The 18,109-nt window shown below is 50.2% G+C and overlaps 1 pseudogene; it reads right to left on the reverse strand.

Moving 5' to 3' along the window:
• Positions 1-603: 603 nt before the first annotated feature.
• LOC136115783 (dynein axonemal heavy chain 9-like) overlaps positions 604-18,109 on the reverse strand; it is a 116,044-nt pseudogene continuing 98,538 nt past the window's right edge.

The following is an 18,109-nucleotide window of genomic DNA, read 5'->3' on the forward strand; positions in this document are numbered from 1 at the left end:
ACAGCTGTAACCTTCAGGAGACAAGACAGCCGAGATTTACAGCAAAAGGGGGTGCCAGTCTGATTTCAGTCGACTTGGCAGCTTGGGTTCCAGCCAATTCATCATAATGAGCCACAGGTAAAAAGTTCACTGTGACGAAGCTGAAGGAGCCTTCATCCAAAGACCCCTCCTCAAGCCTTCATCTCAAAATCACCAAGTGACACTGTAGAGAATATGCTTGAAGAAACAGGGCACTCGGTACTTTTCCAGTCCCACTTGCACAACCCAGCGTACGTGTCGGACAGCAAGGATTTGTCCTTGGGTAATCAATAGAAAGAAACTTATTAAGAAGTAAAACACGAAAAGAGGATGTAGAACAAAGGTATGCTGTCTTGTAGAACAAAGACGTGCTATTGCTGTAACGGGTGAACATTACGTTGTAACTAATTACCTTGTGTCATATCCCGCGTGAACCTTGGATTAACCCTATAGAATAGAATCAGAATTGTAATAAAACGAGCATTGATCATCCCTCCATGAGGATTCATCTTTGACTCCGGGGCTCTCCAATCTTCATGGCACTGCGCAGGCGTAACTGGGGAGAGTCAACGAGGAGACTATGGAAATGGTTATCTGAGACTCGTTTTAATAAGAAGCGGGGAAAGGTTATGAACATGTAGAGGCGTTTCTGGGGTCATTATGAATATGTAACACCTTACTGTATTTAAGCACACTTCCCATTGTTAAAAGGTGTATGTGTTGGGCAGAGCGAATCCCCCACGCACCCAGCGCTGTTTTGCTTATGCTCTAACAAACACGTGTTTAAGGAATACAACTAAGGAATTGGATTAAACGTTGTTTATCCATAGAAAAAGTGTAAGCTATTTATTTCAATTGGTGACCCCGACGTGACAACCTTGGATGGCTCTGTGTTACCTCAGGTTCAAGGGAGGCGCCCCACTTTAACAGGGGCCCTTGCACTCGGGTGTGCGGAGAGCTACCAACGTTATTCAAAATTAAAGCAGAAGCAAAAGAAAGGAGCTCACTCCCCCTGAATACTGCAGTTTACCCGTAATCCAGAGTGCACGACGGTCCCGACGGGAAAAGCGGACTGTAAGTACCGCCGGGTCGGGCAGTGTGACTGTGTGACTGGCGTTGGCTGAGACGCAACCTGGTTGCGAAGGGAGCGTGGAGTCCTTCTAAGTGCGGTTCCAACACCCCGCGAGGGGCTTGGCCACTGAAGGGACAAAGCGAGTGAAGAACTCTGTGTCGTGGGTTTGAGCCCCACGTTGTGAGCCAGGTTTTGTGGGTTTGATCCCCACAAGAGGTCGAAGGGGAGTGACCTGCCAGAGGTACCCCCTGACGCACTGGAACAGGTTGTGGACGGCCATCTTCATCGTCGTCAGCATCAGGGCATTCTTGGCATTCCTGTTCTGCATGTCGGCCCAGCGAGCAGTCTGAGGAGGGGAGGAGAAGGAGAGACACACAGCATGGTGATATGTCCCAGCAAAGATGCTGCTTCAGTGCTGGAGAGCCTGGCTTCCGCACTCCTTTGTTTTGCTAGGAAGAACCTGTCCTCACCCAGGGCTATGCTGGAGCTGGTTCAGCTTGGTGTGGTGGAAGCAGATCCAGGAACTACCACAGCTGCTCCTTGAGCAGCCCCATCTCTCTGCCAGCTCCTGCACCCCTCATTCCAGTGGGTCCTCCAAATACCCCGATAGTTGACACCCTGGGGGCAGCGCATCCCACCACCACCCGCCCAGACCACGCGCTTTCCAGCTTTGCCTGGTGGGACTCAACTCCTGCAGCCTGGAGTATCCAGGAAGGGAATTTGGCAAGGCCCCCTCAGAGTGATGCAAAGGGAACAGAGGCCAGCAGAGCTGCGCGCGTTTCTACACATTCACGTGCCTTGGTACAGCCCAGATGACCACCAGTTGGGTCACTGTTGGACTTGTTTTAAGCCCTGACATAACCTGCTCCAGACCTGGTCTGTCATTTGTCATTCTGCAGCCCCCTGCTGCAGGGATGAAATGAGGCATCTCCTCCAATTACAAAGTCTGCCACTGTGCCTTGCCATGACCCTGTGGCTTCACCCAGCCAGGCCTTGGAGATCTTCCCCTGCCCATCCTGCAGTTCCTCACCCAGAAGCGGACATCACTTTGAGCCTGCGCAAAACGTCGTTGGAGCTGCTCCAGCTCATTTTGGCACTGCAGGATCTCAGCTGCTTTCTCTGCCTCGTACTGATCCAGGAGCACCTTGGCTTGCTCCATCATTTCCCTGTCCTTCTCTTGGGACTGCTGCAGGTCCTTGTGCGTCCTCACCAGCAGCTTGCAGCGGGAAATGACGTCCTGGATGTCCTCAAACTGCAGCACAAGGATCCTGGGTTTAGTAATGCCCCTGCCCTCCCCTCATGACTGCAAGTCTCGTGCTGTTTGGCACCCTGTCCTGACCAGGGACAACACCTCCCCCAGCTGAAAGATTTCCCCTCTTGGCGAGCCTGCTGCCCCAGTTGGTTTGTGAGCGTCGCCACATTCCCTGTTTGATGGCCCCATTGTGCCGGTCCCAGAGCTGCCACTGCCAGCAGCAAGGGGAGATGTCGTACCACCCCCCAGTGCTCTGATAGGAAACAAAGCACAAGTGCAGCTGCCAGGGCCAAGTCACCCAGCCATGGGAGTGGGGCAGCCGGGCCGCAGGAGTGCGAGCGATGCAGGGAGGGACGCCCGCACACCCTTGAGAAGGGCTCAGCTTTCCCGACAGCTGCCTGGGCTCCCATTCTTGGGCAGCTTGGCCCTCCTCCCAAACCATCCATGTCACGTGAAACAGTGACACAAAGGGGTCCCCATGCCCCTCAGCTCTGTGCTGTTCCCCCTTCTAACACTTTTTCTTGGGTTTTCTCAAGCTTTTGTCTCCTTTTCTGCTTTTCCTCCCCTCACTCTGGTCCCCTTGGCTCACCTGGCTTGCAGGGAACCTCCTCCCATCCCACCTGAGGTCTCTGGGTTTGACCAAGTGTCATGATTTCCCTGGACTTGCCTTATCTCCTCCAGGTTTAACATCCACATACAGCCCTCCCTGAGGCCATGATCTGTCTCTCATGTCCAAACTCACCTGTGGGGAGATCTTCACCACATCCTCCAGGTAGTTTTTGAAGATGGAGTGCTTCTGCACTTGGCTGCTGAGCTTCTGGTGTTCCTTTTTCAGGGCTTCGAGTTTCTTCTTAGCCCTCAAAAGCTCCATCTCCTTTTGTGTTTTCTCCTCTCTTTCTCTCACGGCTTTCTTCAGAACTTGGACTCGCAGCTGATCGTCTTCCTAGTGATGTTTCCCCCACCAATACACACACACACAGAAGGCAAGGAAGGCAAGGGCAGATGGAGCTGGGTCACCCAGCAGCACTGGGAGGAGATACACTCACAGGGGACAGAGCAGTGCTGCAGCACCCCGGGAACATCTTCCACATCTTTCCACACAAGCAGAGCTGTGGAGCCCTGTGTGTCCTTGTCTGCAGTGGCTGTGCTGCTCTGGCTGAAAACGAGTTCATTTCCTTCCTGCAGTTAGAAACCTTTCTTTATCACAGCTAGCACGCTCATTATTTGGAAGGCATCCAAATGCACCCAAAGCATTTCAAGATGAAAGAAACCTGTGAGCGTCCCCAGGTCATGAGCAAGGGAAAGAACACGTTTCAGAGCCAATATATTCCTATTGCTTCACTGAGGTTATACCGCCCATGACACAAACTCCGTGCTGTCAGACCACAGACTAGTGCAGAGATCATTGCTAAAAATGCAGTTGCAACCAAAGAAAGATTTTCTAAAACTTGATTCCTATGTCTTATCTTGATTTCAGAATTGAAATAGTTGCTTTTAAAGGAAATTATCAAACTTAAAAAAAATCATGTAGGAAGATACATCACAGGTGACAATCTGTCACTACAGTGGTACTAATCAAGGTGAAATTAAGCCGTATTCAGTGTAAAGCACACACACACATATTTATATGAAAAGAATTGCAACCATCATTTCTATGTTTCTTTTTAATGAAATATTTTCTTCTATTTTGTGGTTCTTCTATGTGAGCCACAATCTACCTCCATGTCACACGTTCAATGTGATTTTGTTAGTCTGCAGAAAGACACAGGGCAATACTCATCCTTCAAAATCTCCCCGGAAACATCAATGGCTCTTTCAAAAGAAAAAGCTACTTTCCTGTTTTAATTAAATGCTTCAGAAGCATTCAGCGAGATTTAACCTGAAGAACATGAAAGCATAAAACTCCTTCAGCGGTTGCATAAAACAGATCTAAATCGGCACAGGAAGGGACTTTTCTGCTGTTTGTCTTTGACCCCGGATATCTGAGCATCTCAGAGTCCCAAACGCATTTGTCGGCAAAGCAGCCGCCTGTGCCGCAGCCGGGCTGCACGCGGCTCTTCCAACGCAGGCACACAGATATTCAAGATGAAGGGTCTTTTTTCCCAAGTTTCCCAGTACCCAAGCACGCAGCAGGTGAACTCCGCACTTTTGGGGAACACTTTCCTGCCCTTTTTCATGTGTCTGTGAAAACTCACCCGAAATCTAAACAGTTCTGAAAATCCAGGCTAAAGCAATTTGCTGAAGGTCACTTAAGAAGGTCTGAGAGTACGAAATGTGGAACAGAGCACAACTCTGCATGTCCAAAGCAAAAAGCTTAACCATTTGACTTCTATATTTATCACTGCATGCTACATTGGGATAGATGCAAACAGATATTCTACTTTATATACAGATTACAGCCAATCAGAGAATCCTGCATCACTTCTAGACATACCTTTGTACTGGGATGCAGCTGCCACCAGCTCCACCAGCAGTAGCAGCTTCAACAACACAGAGACCAACCTGCATCCCTGAAGATGGGCAGAGCAGGCAGGATGGTCTCCTGGAGATACAGGCCGAGTCTCTTGGGAAAGAGAGCGGTTCAAACACAGCATCTCCCCTGCCGCTGGGAGGAAGAGCAGCACGGCCGCTTGCCTTTCAGGGCTGCTGCAGGCCCAGGCTGCAGGTCACAAAGCAGGGGCCACACGTTTCAGTGAGTTTTGCCAGGTCACAGGACAGGCTCGGCAGCTGTGCACACATCCCTCACCCAAAACAGGGCACGGGAGGAGCTCTGCACATGAAGAGCTGCAATGTGGGAACGCAACTGCCTAAGTCCAGACCTCCACCTGCATCTTCCCTGCAGGTCTAGCATGTCGGATATTTTAAAAACATGGAAAAATTGGGGCTTTCCACTGAGATTATATCAATGTGTTCAGTTTTTGGCCCCTCACACCAAGAAAGGCCTTGAGGTGCTGGAGAGAGTTGAGAGAAGGGAGCGGAGCTGGTAGAGGGGCTGGAGCACAAGTGTGATGGGAGCGGCTGAGGGACCTGGGGGGTTCAGCTGGAGAACAGGAGCTGAGGGGAGACCTTCTGATCTCTGAACTGCCTGAAAGGAGCTTGGAGCATGGGGTTCGGGCTCTGCTCCCCAGGAACAAGCGATGGGATGAGAGGAAACGGCCTCAAGTTGCGCCAGGGGAGGCTGAGGTTGGATCTGGGGAACAATTTCTTCCCCAAAGGGCTGTGGGGCATTGGAACAGGCTGCACAGGGCAGTGCTGGAGTCACCATCCCTGGAGGGGTTGAATAGATGGAGATGACACTCTCAGGGACATGGGGCAGTGCCAGGGTGGGTTAACTGTTCGACTTGATGATCTTGAGGGGCTCTTCCAACCAAATGATTCTGTGATTCTATGATAATGGTGCCTTTGTGTGCAAGAGGGGGAGCTTGAGTCAGCAGAATCAGCTGCTAGAACCAGCTCCAACACCACCGCCTGGCAGGGCAGAGCTCAAGCACCAGTCAGTCTCCTGCAGCCCTGTTCCATTGCTCAGAGGAAGAACTGGCTCGCTCGGAGCTGACAGCCAGTGCGGAAGCCAAAATGCAAAGCATTAAGGGCAATTAAGGCACTGGATGTGAGCTGGGGCTCCAGCTAGTGTGAACAGAAGCCATCATCTCTCAGTGTCTTATCTGTGAAGTAGTGACAAGGGCATTGCCCCTGCAGAGGACTAGGAGGCTGCGTATTTTGAAGATACAATAGACTGCAATGCATAGCGATGGACTGATAATGGAGACATGCGCTGCTTTTTTAGAGCTTTTCACTATTAACTTTTCATAATTTCTAAACCTGCAAAGCTACTGGCATATTCCTGTCTTTTTTTTTTTTAATGATACGATTTTTGAGTAATATAGTTTTGGCTCATCAGTACTTGATCAAGCTTTTAAGTAACAAAAAGGAGATGAGACCTGTGAAGAGGGTATAGCAATACGAGCAGTGCCTACCCTGATGTATGAAAACAGCCAATGCAAAATCATTTTCATTACTGAAACTTGCTGCAGTGCAGGAAACATATTCCAAAAAAATGAGAGGATGTAACGTGCTGTGCGCACGTGGTTCGCATCTCAGCAGCACCTGGTACCTCCCATTCATGCCACCAGAGCTGCATCTGCTGACACTCACCAGTCGATTCGCAAGAGCAATGGTACACGCTGTCGCTTCGGCTTCTTGCTGACACTTGAGTTTGTCGGAAGTGGCCTTCTCAAACTTGGCTGTGAGCTTCCTCAGGTTCTCGTTGAGGCGCTGTACATGAGAAAAGAAAATAAAAGGAGAAAATCACAGCACAGTTTTAAGGCAAACCCTTCTGGAGAGATACTCCCCCTGCGGCAGCAGGAGCAGCGCGGAGCAGCCGGGTCCTGGGTTACATTGTGTGCTTGGAACTCACACCCTCAGCGCAGGGCACAGGCGAAGAACCTGCAAAACTAATGTATTTGGTGTGAATTTAAACTGGGAAAAGGGGTCCTTATGGCCAAGCACCTATGAGTGGTGCTATAGCTATGAACAGGGCAGCTAAGAAAACCAAGTCTTTTGTTCTCTGATGCTGCAGCCCCTCTGGTCTCGGTCCAGTCCTTGAGGCTCTGCTGAGTTGCGCGCAGAACCCCAAGGGGCTCCTGGGGCTTGAACCATCGCCAGAACACACCTCCTGTGCCCTCTTTCTAGAAAGGACTATGACATAGAAGTCAATAAAGTGATCCTGCTCCTAAAGCTGCCTGAGCTGCCTTGGACACTGTGACAGAGGAGCGCAAGCAGCTCCAGGTGGGACCATCTCACGTGCAGGCCGGCTGCAAAGTGTTTGAGGGCTGGGAAGGGGCAGAAGCTCCCAAAGCACCTGGAGCCCCCCACACTGTCCCTTTGCTTGGCCAGAGCTGCTCACACTCAGGTCTAAAACAAATCAAGGGCTCCCACAAGCACTTGGAGCATCTCACTTCTGATAAGAGAGGCAGAAGTAATAATAGATTTTATCTCCACCCAGTGCAAACTGCTTAAGGATAAACTGCTCGTAAATCACTCTAACGCTGTTTGAGCTACGCTAGAAACAAACCTGAAAATAAAAAAGGATTCTATTCTATTCTATTCCATTCCATTCCATTCCATTCCATTCCATTCCATTCCATTCCATTCCATTCCAGTATCTGCAGCTCTCCAGGATACTGGAAAACACAAAGCGCTCCCTCCTTGACCTGTCTTGGAATTAATAACACAAAAAGTTTCTGTCCCTGCAGGTACATGAATGTGTGTGCATACGTACACTCCTATATATAAAACCCCATTACACAAGCACAATCTGATACAGGAGCGTGAGCTGTGAGAACAGGTCAGAGCTGCAATGCCCACCAGACCCACTCTGCAGTAACACACAAACACATCTGTGTGCAGCTGGGAGGACAGCTCTCACTTCTATATCTACCCTCCCCAGATTTGTAGTGACCTTACTTCCCAGGCAAAGTGATAAGTATTTTTGAAAATCCAAATAGTCTCATTTATTCCTAAAAATAGATATGCGGCAGCTCAGGGCCCTGTTGTGAGCAGGTATGAATCAGCCTCACGTCAATGAAGGTATCCAAGATATCACAGTTTGATAAGCAGGGATATCCCTACAGATCCAGCCCTGCGCCGAGCAGTGTGTCATTACCCATCTGCAGAGGGGAAAACTCACCTAAACCAATCAGTTTTGCAAGCGCATGCTGGTGAGGTACCAGTAATCCCCCCAAAGATTGGGGGGATTGCCACTTCCTTTACCAAATCCCACTTCTTCGAAAAAAGAAAGAAGAGAAAAAGCTCAGACATTAAAAGCTTCAGAAACAAGAACCATAAAGGGATAAAAAAATGTTTCCCAGTGCTGTATTTCACATCTGAGATGGGAGAATTAGAGGCTAAATAGCTCTAAATCCAGCCCTGCTCCAGGTGCTGTGCCCACCTCTGCAGCAGGAAGGGGCTACTGGAGGAATCTGCAGCCTTTTCTTTAATATTTTTAGTTAAAAAGTGTAGTAAGCATTTTAAGAAGCCTAGGAGGCATCAAAAGAGCTATATATTTTCTAAAACGAAGATGGAACAGATGAGTCCTCGCACGAGCTGGGCTGCAGGAACAGCGCTGCCCCTCTCTAAGTGCACATCTCAAAGCCGCATATTTCAACACAGAACTGTCAGCCCAGCTGACAACACATGTTGATTTTTAAAGGGGATTTTGCACACACTGTGGTGTCAGTACGAAGGCACAGACACACAGGATCCTTCACTCATGAAGGAGGATGCCAGATCCACAGCATGTTAAGAAAAGGCAGGTTTCGGGGCACATGCTCCAAAATAAGTTAATATTTTTACTTACTTGTCAATATTTTTTACGTATTTTGATTTTATTGACTTATTTGTCTGGGTTTTTTGTGGGGTTTTTTTGCTGTCTGCAGTGCTGGTCCAGCTCTGGGTCCTCAGCACAGGACACACATGGACCTGCTGGAGCGGGGCCAGAGGAGCCACAGGAATGATCCGAGGCTGGAACAGCTCTGCTGGGAGGACAGGATGAGAGAGCTGGGGGGTTCAGCTGGAGAAGAGAAGCTCCGGGGAGACCTTAGTGTGGCCTTTTCATACGTCAATGGGGTTGATAAGAAAGATGGGGACAGACTTTTGAGCAGGGCCTGTTGCGATAGGACAAGGGGTGATGGTTTAAACTAAAGGAGGGAGATTCAGGCTGGACATGAGGAAGAAATTGTTGCCCTGAGGGTGGTGAGAGCCTGGCCCAGCTTGGCCAGAGAGGTGGTGGCTGAACCATCCCTGGAGACATCCCAGGCCAGGCTGGGTAAAGATGTCCCTGCTGCGCTGCCTTTTTTCTTTTTTTTTTTTTAATTAGCAAAAAACTAAATAAGGATGATGCACAAGATTTGCCATCAGGGAGCTGTGCAGGGACAAACTTTTAGCCTCGTACTTCAGCAGTCGTCATCCTGCAAAAAACGCCCATCATCGGGGACTGAGCGCAGGGAGCCAGCCCAGCACATGCTGTGAGTGCTCTGAATGAGCCTCCGGTTCCTCTTCCCCCCCAGGAACACACTGGTTTGAGACAATGAGTGTCCTGAGGACCCAGGTGTAGAGGTAAATTACGTTTTGAAAAACTAGGTGGGAATAATAAGAATTATTAATTAGCCTTTCTTTCAAGGTGTAAGCAAGGCTGGCGAAGAACAGATGAAATGTAGAAAGCAGCAGTAAAAAAAAATCTTTGGATTCCCACTCCACACGTGAGCACAGAGAAGCAGTTTGCTCCAAAGTGGAGGATTTCTCCCCAGGCAGTGACCAGTGTGACAAGTCACGGAATCCCAGAATGTCAGGGGTTGAAGGGACCTGGAAAGCTCCTCCAGTGCAATCCCCCCATGGAGCAGGAACACCCAGCTGAGGTTCCACAGGAAGGGGTCCAGGGGGTTTGAATGTCTGCAGAGAAGGAGACTCCACAACCTCCCTGGGCAGCCTGGGCCAGGCTCTGACACCCTCACCAGGAAGAAGTTTCTTCTCGTATTTAAGTGGAACCTCCTGTGTTCCAGTTTGCACCCATTCCCCCTTGTCCTATCACTGGTTGTCACCCAGAAGAGCCTGGCTCCATCCTCCTGACACTTCCCCTTTCCATATTGATCCCCATGAATGAGTCCCCCCTCAGTCTCCTCTTCTCCAGCTCCAGAGCCCCAGCTCCCTCAGCCTTTCCTCACACGGGAGATGCTCCACTCCCTCCAGCATCTTGGTGGCTGCGCTGGACTCTCTGCAGCAGTTCCCTGTCCTTCTGGAACGGAGGGGCCACAACTGGACACAATATTCCAGGTGTGGTCTCCCCAGGGCAGAGTAGAGGGGCAGGAGAACCTCTCTGACCTACTGACCACCCCCTTCTAACCCACCCCAGGTACCATTGGCCTTCCTGGCCACAAGGGCCCAGTGCTGGCTCATGGTCACCCTGCTGTCCCCAGGACCCCCAGCTCCCTTTCCCTTACACTGCTCCCACCGAAGGGCAAGCACTTACAGCAATCTTGGCCTTGATACTGGCCAGCTTGTCCTGGGCAGCCGCCAGCTCGGCGTTGGCCCTGCTCAGAGCCTGCCGCTTGGGCTGCACCTCGCAGAACACAGCGTGGAACCGCACCATGTTCACCACCCAGGAGCAGAGCCCGGCCGCCGCCAAGGACTTGGTGGTCACAAATTCGGGTTTAAACTTGGGATCCTGTAAATAGGGCTGAAGGGCTTTGAGGCAGTTCTCATGGATGTTCTCCTTGTCGAACTTGATCAAGGAGTCCAGGAAGCCATCCACCCTGGCCATGGCGGCTTTGGCTGCTTTCCAGCTCCTGTCCTTGGGAATCTTTCCTCCTGGGGCCATCAGCACCATCACGGCTGCGGTGACATTGCTGACAGCTGAAGGTGGTGAGCCAAAGGACCTCAGCTCCGTCAGATTCTTCTGAAAACGGGAAAACAAGGTTGTTAGACAAAAATTAATGGGTTTGCTTTCTACTTTGCAACTAATAGAGTCAGGCTCCCAAGCTATCAATCTGATAAATTGGGTTTCTTCCAGCCCAAACATTCTTGCCTCTAAATCACCGCTGTGCATGTCTGCAGCACATGTGCTCAGTTCCCTGCACCCGGACCAGCCCAGCCCCATGTTCCTCCCCACACTCCCACCCTTTCCCTGCTGCAGGAGGTTTTTTGCCGTCTCAGAAGATCAGGATAAGGAAAAAGGAAAACTTTCCAAATAATAACCTCTTCAAATTGCCCCCAGCCCCTCTAAAACTGCCTTGAAGCTCTTCTCTTTGTGCTCAACTACTCCCTGTGCCAGACACCCTTGCACTGAGGTCTTGTTGAACTATCTGTGTGCACCCCTGGGGCCATCATCCAGCCCAAATTTAGGCACTTAAACAAAGCACCTTTAGCAGGATGGCAGTCATTGGGGTGAACAGACAGTCCCCTCACAAGAAAATCAGCTAATCCACCTCCTCCACTGTCAACACAGGCAGCTTCAGTGAGTCCCTAATAGAAAGTGGGATGAATCTTAACCTAAGTTAAAAAAAGGTGAATTGCGGAGAAAGCACCTATTTCCTAACACCCTTGCAACTGTGACAATAAAGCAGTGCTGAGGATTTGATCTGCTGACATCTTAAATCTTGTCTCCACGCACACGCGATTTAGCTTTAGCATAGGAAAAACCAGCGCGGGTAACTCAGCTGTGCTCAGATGACACGCTGTTGTCAAAACAAGGATAAGGGCTGTTTCAACACTGGTTTAAGGAAAATCTATGAGTTTCAGTCAGCTCCTGTTTCTATCAGTTCTGAATAGTTTTTAATCTATTTTCTCTGATGTTCTGCTTCTATCAGTTTCTATCTGTGGCAGCAAGGTGCGAGAGTCTGGTACTTCTGAGCATTCATTTTTTAGATAAAGGTATCTGCCATGAATCTATTCCTAAATGTGTCTTCATTTGCTTTGAGCTTTTCTGAATCATCGAGCTGGCAGAAACAGGCCCTTGGGAGCTGTGTGCATTTCCAGTGTGAAACGTCTCTAATTAACATGCTCGATGACACGGAGCCAACCGTGAGCACAGGCGAGCAGCCCGACATTCCCTCCTGTGTCCCCAGCACCCAGCTCAGCTCAGCCGGGAGCAGCACGGACGATGTGGCCTCTCCGGAGCCCCCGTGTGCTGGGGGTGCTGCTTGGGGGGCTCTGGCAAAGCAGCCTGTCTTTCACAGCCTGCATCTTGCTGGCAATGGGATGCTGAGTGGGTGCTGTTGTTCTTTCCCTAGGAAGTGAACACTTCACGGCATGACAGGAACGGGGACGCCACTGCCCTGGGTGGAGGGGAGGATGATGCTGTCCTGGTCAGGAGATGGAGGAAGCCCTGGGCAGCATGGGGTGCCTGGTTTCCTTCCCTATTGTGAGAGTTTCTGGCGCCACGGGAAGAGGACAAGTCAAGCCCATGGTGAGCGCCACGCTGATGAACTTGAGTACCATGTAAAAGGAGCTCTGCCCTTTTCCCTGATGGCATCAATCTGTTGCATTTTAATCACAGAATCATGGAATCATTTTGGTTGGAAGAGACCCTCAAGATCATCAAGTTCAACCCATGACCTGACTCTGGCACTAATCCATGTTCCTATGAACCTCATCTCCGCATCTGTTCCACCCCTCCAGGGATGGTGGCTCCACCACTGCCCTGGGCAGCCTGTTCCAATGCTTGACAACCCTTTCCATTCAGAAATTTTTCCTGATATCCAATCTAAACCTCCCCTCGTGCAACTTGAAGCCATTCCCTCTCATCCTATTGCTTGCTATTCAGGAGAAGAGATCAACACCCTCCATGCTACAACCTTATATCACTCTAAATTCTTCTTCTGCACACTGGAGTATCCCCAGGATGGAAACCAGACAGGACACTGACACCGAGTGCCACCTGCCTCAGGAACCACTATGGCATCCTCAGATGTCTCTGGACCATCTCCAGGGGGATATTCCTTGCAGGCAATTGCATGGCAAGTTTGTTGCTTTTGATACTGTCACTGTTTTCTGCTCTCTGTAACCTGTGCGGAGACTGAGCAGCACTGGCCAAGCACCATCCTCCTTCTCACACGGGCACAGGCTGCCCAGAGAGACAACTCTGCCTCCTCTTGCAAGTGCTTTGTGCCAAGCAGAGACCCACGGGCAGGGGAAGGCAGTCCCGGAGTCGCTGTGCCTTCATCTCCTCCTTCCCTCCTCCCAAAATGAGATGAGGATGTCGAAACATCAGATCCCCCGAGTTCCACGTCCTGCACTCCTTAGGGGATGCAGGTGCTGAGGAACAGCCCGCAGACAAATTGCACTGCAAGAGATAAAGGGCATTTTTGTCTCTAAAACCTGATTTCCTAAGTTTTCAAACTCACTGTCACATCTGGCTTTGCATTTTTTTGATTTTGCAGGTGCTCTGTGCTGGGTCTGTCATAACCTGCTGGGCATCCATCATGGTCCATATACTTATTACCTTAATTATTTTATGCATATACTATACAAGTCTGAATAGACATGGTTGTTCTTCTTTTAAACTAGCAGGTGACACTGGCACAGAAATGTCCATGTATCCACATACTTACTGAGCTTCTTGGTAGCTAACTATGTATATTTACTGCTGCATTCTACTTGACAGTTTTTCTCACTATTTTCCATATTAATGTTGCATATAGCAGTGCTGCCCAAAGAAGACAGATAATTGGGGAGAAACTGTATATACACACACAAATATTGCAGATTATTCACATTAGTAAGCAGGTCAAGCTCTCCGGCGCATCTCCGATCAGCAGGTAAAGGAGACCATGCCTTCCAGTGCTCTGCTACTGCAGCTTCACAGGTCCCTAGAGAAAAATCCCAGCATCTCCCTAATCTTTGCCTAATGAAATATTCTACAGCTCCAGCACGAAACCAAAACTAATAAGGAGACAAACATTTTCCCTTTGTACAGTCCTTTCCCTTCCAGGAACAAGAGCCAAAGCAACACATCTCTGCAGCAAAGCCATGTTTTCTGAAAGCTAATTAAACAGCAAACCCATTCCTGATGACGGAGAGTTGTTTTCCTCTCCCCCAACAGGGCTATGACTGAGCCATGGTTTGAGGCATGACAGAGCCTTGCCTTGCTGCAGTCATGGGATTCATTCTGATTTTCCAGCTGCACCAGGTGCTTGGCCACTCCTCTGCCCTGGGTGCAGCAGGAGTTTTCTGCTCCAGGATGCCGTGTGAACTTCAAGTCAAGATAAATTGTAGGTCCGTCCAGGTTCCAGTATAAGTTGGGGAATGACCTGAGCAACCTGAGCTGTTGAAGGTGTCCCTGCTCATGGCAGGGGTGGCACTGGGGGAGCTTTGAAGGTCCCTCTGACCTAAACCATCCTGTGATTCTATGGATCTATGATTCTAAGGTGACCTTCCCTTCCTTGTGGGGCAGAACCAACGAGCAGTGGAGCCAGCCAACAGTGGAGAAGAGGTGCAAACGAAACACCCACCTCCAGTTCCTCCTGCTCTCCATAAACATGAGTAAAAGGCAACTTGGTGCAGCCTTGCTGCTACTCTAAGTTACACCAAGAACCCAGTATGCACCAGCTGGGAGGAAGCTGGAGGAGGGTGAATACATCGCCCAAAAATTTGGGCCATCAGATGATATTTCCCCCTGCTCCAATGCAGTCGGCAGATACTGGATTCCCAGGGGAATCTTTACCCTACCTTGTTAAGGGTGTTCAGAGCAGCCTGGGCAGCCTCCAGGGCAGGCTCAGCTTTGGCCAGGTCCTCCTCGCAGTCCTTCTGTTTCTGCTCGACCTCCTGGGTGATAAGTGCCACTTTCTGCTCCTCCTCATCAGCAATCGCCTTTTCCCTGCTCACTTTCTCCGTCTCCACTCCCACCACCCGGATCAGCTTGTCAGCATCCTCATTCTTCTGCTTCAGCTCCACTTCTTGGGCTGCCAGCCTGGCCTTCAGCTCATCCACCTGGAGGGAAGAAACACATGTGGGAGCACAGACACGCACCAACCTGTTCCTGCCCTGCACAGCAGCACAGGCTCACACTCCGGAGGGGCTGAGCAGCACTCAAAAGCACAGAGGGCCTGTGGGCAAAGCAAGCAATGCCACGGTAGCACAGAAAAGTGGTATTCTAGCTGTTAGCAAGATTTGCTGCTCTCCTTTGCCCATGGTTGCTTGGGTCAGGGTCGGTGTGTGTGGTGCACACAGTGGAGCAGCCTGCGAGCGGTGAGGAACCCAGCAGGGGAGAAACCCCATCAGCAGATGGAGCTGCTGAGGTTGTCCCAGCCCTGCTCCCTGCCTGGAAAGAGGACTGAGGTGCCAGGGCAATGCAAATGCTGCTTTGAGTATGATCTGATGGGAAGCAGGTGGAAACTTTCATTTCAGCTGTTCCTGGGATTGCCTTTGTGCAATCAGGAGCCTCACCATAGGCCAGGCACTTGCAGCAAGCTGTTCTCATCAGAAAACCAAATACACCCAGCTGTCACCTCTCTTTGAACACGAGATCTGGTGTCACATCACGTCCCCTCTAACAGAGGCACGCATGCACTGTACATATGTGTTTGGCAGTGGCGATGACGCACTACAATTCAGCTACGCTTTCTTTCTCTTCTCAGCCTTGACACCTACAGAACAGAGCAGGTGTTATTTTGCCACGTGCAGGTTTTGAGGAGGTCCTGTGCACCAGGAACCCCCTGCTTGCCAGGCACACCCTGCAACACACCTCCTCCCCCCCGCACCCCGCACACACACGGCAGAAGAAGATGCCCATCAGTTCCCTTACAACCATCAGGTCCTACAGACTTGTGGCACTAAGGGCATTTTTCACACCACAAACATCATGATTGTGATCTGCTGACACATACAGCCCTTGTCAGACGCCCAAGGCTTGAGGGACTTTACATTGTGGAATCATAGAATCATTTTGGTTGGAAAAGACCTTTAAGATCACCAAGTTCAACTGTTTAACCTACACTGGCACTAACTCACATCCGTAAGAACCTCATCTCCATGTCTGTCCACCCCTCCAGGGATGGTGACTCCAGCACTGCCCTGGGCAGCCTGTTCCAATGCCCCACAGCCCTTTGGGGAAGAAATTGTTCCCCACATCCAACCTCAGCCTCCCCTGGCGCAACTTGAGGCCGTTTCCTCTGCTCCTGGCGCTTGTTCCTGGGGAGCAGAGCCTGACCCCCCCTGGCTCCGAGCTCCTTTCAGGCAGTTCAGAGATCAGAAGGTCTCCCCTCAGCTCCTGTTCTCCAGCTGAACCCCCCAGGTCCCTCAGCCGCTCCCATCACACTTCTGTTCCAATTCGTGATGTCAAATGAGCTTGAGAAGGGATCCCCCATTCAGCTGGCAGCCTCGAGGCACAGCAGTGGTAGCAGCTCCACCAAGCAGCTCCTCAGACGCGTAAGGTAGGAGCACTTTCAGCAACAGGCTGGAGCGCTCACATGGTGGGGCAGCTCACACTGGCTCTCACTCCAAGACAGAAAGTCTCTTTCTAAAAGCACCGTATCGATTAATTTCCACAGGCTCTGTGCAGACCATGGAGTTTTTCCCTGTCCTGAGGTCAGGCGCATAAAGGATTACTTAATGCTCCTTCAATACATCTTTACCTACATAAAAGTACTTACTAGAAGGGAAGTCAGACACTTGCTTTTGTTGATAATTCCATTTTTATACCAGAAGAGAGAGCAAGATTTGCAATCATATAAACTGAAGCTATTGACATTCGGCATCAGCTTCAAGTGGAGGGCGGTTTCTTAGAAGTCTCTTTGTGCGCTTCAGTCATTGTCACCTCCTGCTGCCCAGCACTACAATGCTGTTTTCACCTGGGCAAAGACGCAACTGTAAATCCAGATGACTCCAGCCTTCAGGAGCATGTAATCCCTTCATTCAGCAAACTCAGCAGCAGCTTCTTGTTCAGCTCCACATCTTTGGGGATTGCAGGAAACTGAAGTGGGAGGCTTCACTGATAGCAGATATGGCTTGTGAGCTTCTGCCCAAAAATGATGTGCTGGATATAGACATGAATGGGAGCTTTAGGGGTTTACGTGGCCACAACAAAACAAGTGAGGGATTAAAACCCACCAGCACTCAACAGCTGATGTAAATTCAGCCCTCAGCACAGCCCCTGAGAACAGAAAATGTTCTGACAAAACCTTCTTTCAGCCAAGCACATGTAATAGCGGAAGGGTAAATGACTTGCTATAACACTGTCAGGATTTTAAAAGCAAGAAATTCAGTTGGGGCTTTGCCCGAATGAAACATTTGGAAGGCCAGAGGTGTGTGTTACTGTGAAGGTGTGTGTTACTGCCCAGTTTGGCTTGGGCAACACGTTAAATTCCCAGTGGAAATGATCCAAGTGGGAGCTGAGGACCCTCTGCTAACAGACCTCGCCACATCTGGGGGACGTTTGCTGACCTCCAGCCTCCCTCACCTGTGTAAGGAAACAAATCACACTTCCCCAGTGAGGCTACAGCTCAAACACAGCTGAACAGGGACAATTTAATAGTGTTTGTGCAGTGGAAAGAGAGAAACAGGAGCTACGCCTAAACAACTAAATCCACTCTCTTTAGTGGTATCCTGGGGGCAGCACCAGGAATGCAGATTTATGAACTTCACTCCTCCAGTTTCACCCCCTCAACACATCAAACAAGTTTCCTTTAATGTCAGGCTCGTTTCCACAGCAAAACCAGTCTGTCACATCCATTTCTCCTCCCTTCCCACACAGCCTGATGCCCAGACATGAAAATGCCTGATGAGACAGCGCTGAGCGGGGCGGGCTCACACCGCCGCCTCGGGAAGGCACAGCTGAAATATCTAATGCGCTCCCATGGGTGGCCTGCGGAGCCGTCCCTGGCACAGCAATGCCAGGAATAAAGGCATGAAAAATTCTCCTCTTTCTACAAACGTCACGGTAACCAGGTACTCAGATTTCCCCTCTCTCACACCAAAAAGGGTGGCAGCTTGCACACAGAGCTATTTGCTGCTTCTTCGGAAACTTTTGGGTAACACTTCAAGAATAATTGTACAAAGAGAGACCGAGGTGGCAGGAAAAATGACAGCAGACCATCACCCCAGAGTGAGGAGAGAACACTATTAATCTCTCTGTGTGTGGTATTTCCAGCAGACATTGGTGGGTTGAAGTCCCCCACAAGAACAAGGGCTGGCGATCAGGAGACTTCTCCCAGCTGCCCACAGAATATTGCACCTGCCTCTTCATCCTGGTTGGGTGGGCTGTAACAAACCCCCACCAG

Source organism: Patagioenas fasciata, chromosome 24 (assembly GCF_037038585.1).
Source record: "Patagioenas fasciata isolate bPatFas1 chromosome 24, bPatFas1.hap1, whole genome shotgun sequence".
In the NCBI taxonomy this organism is placed as follows: Eukaryota; Metazoa; Chordata; class Aves; order Columbiformes; family Columbidae; genus Patagioenas; species Patagioenas fasciata.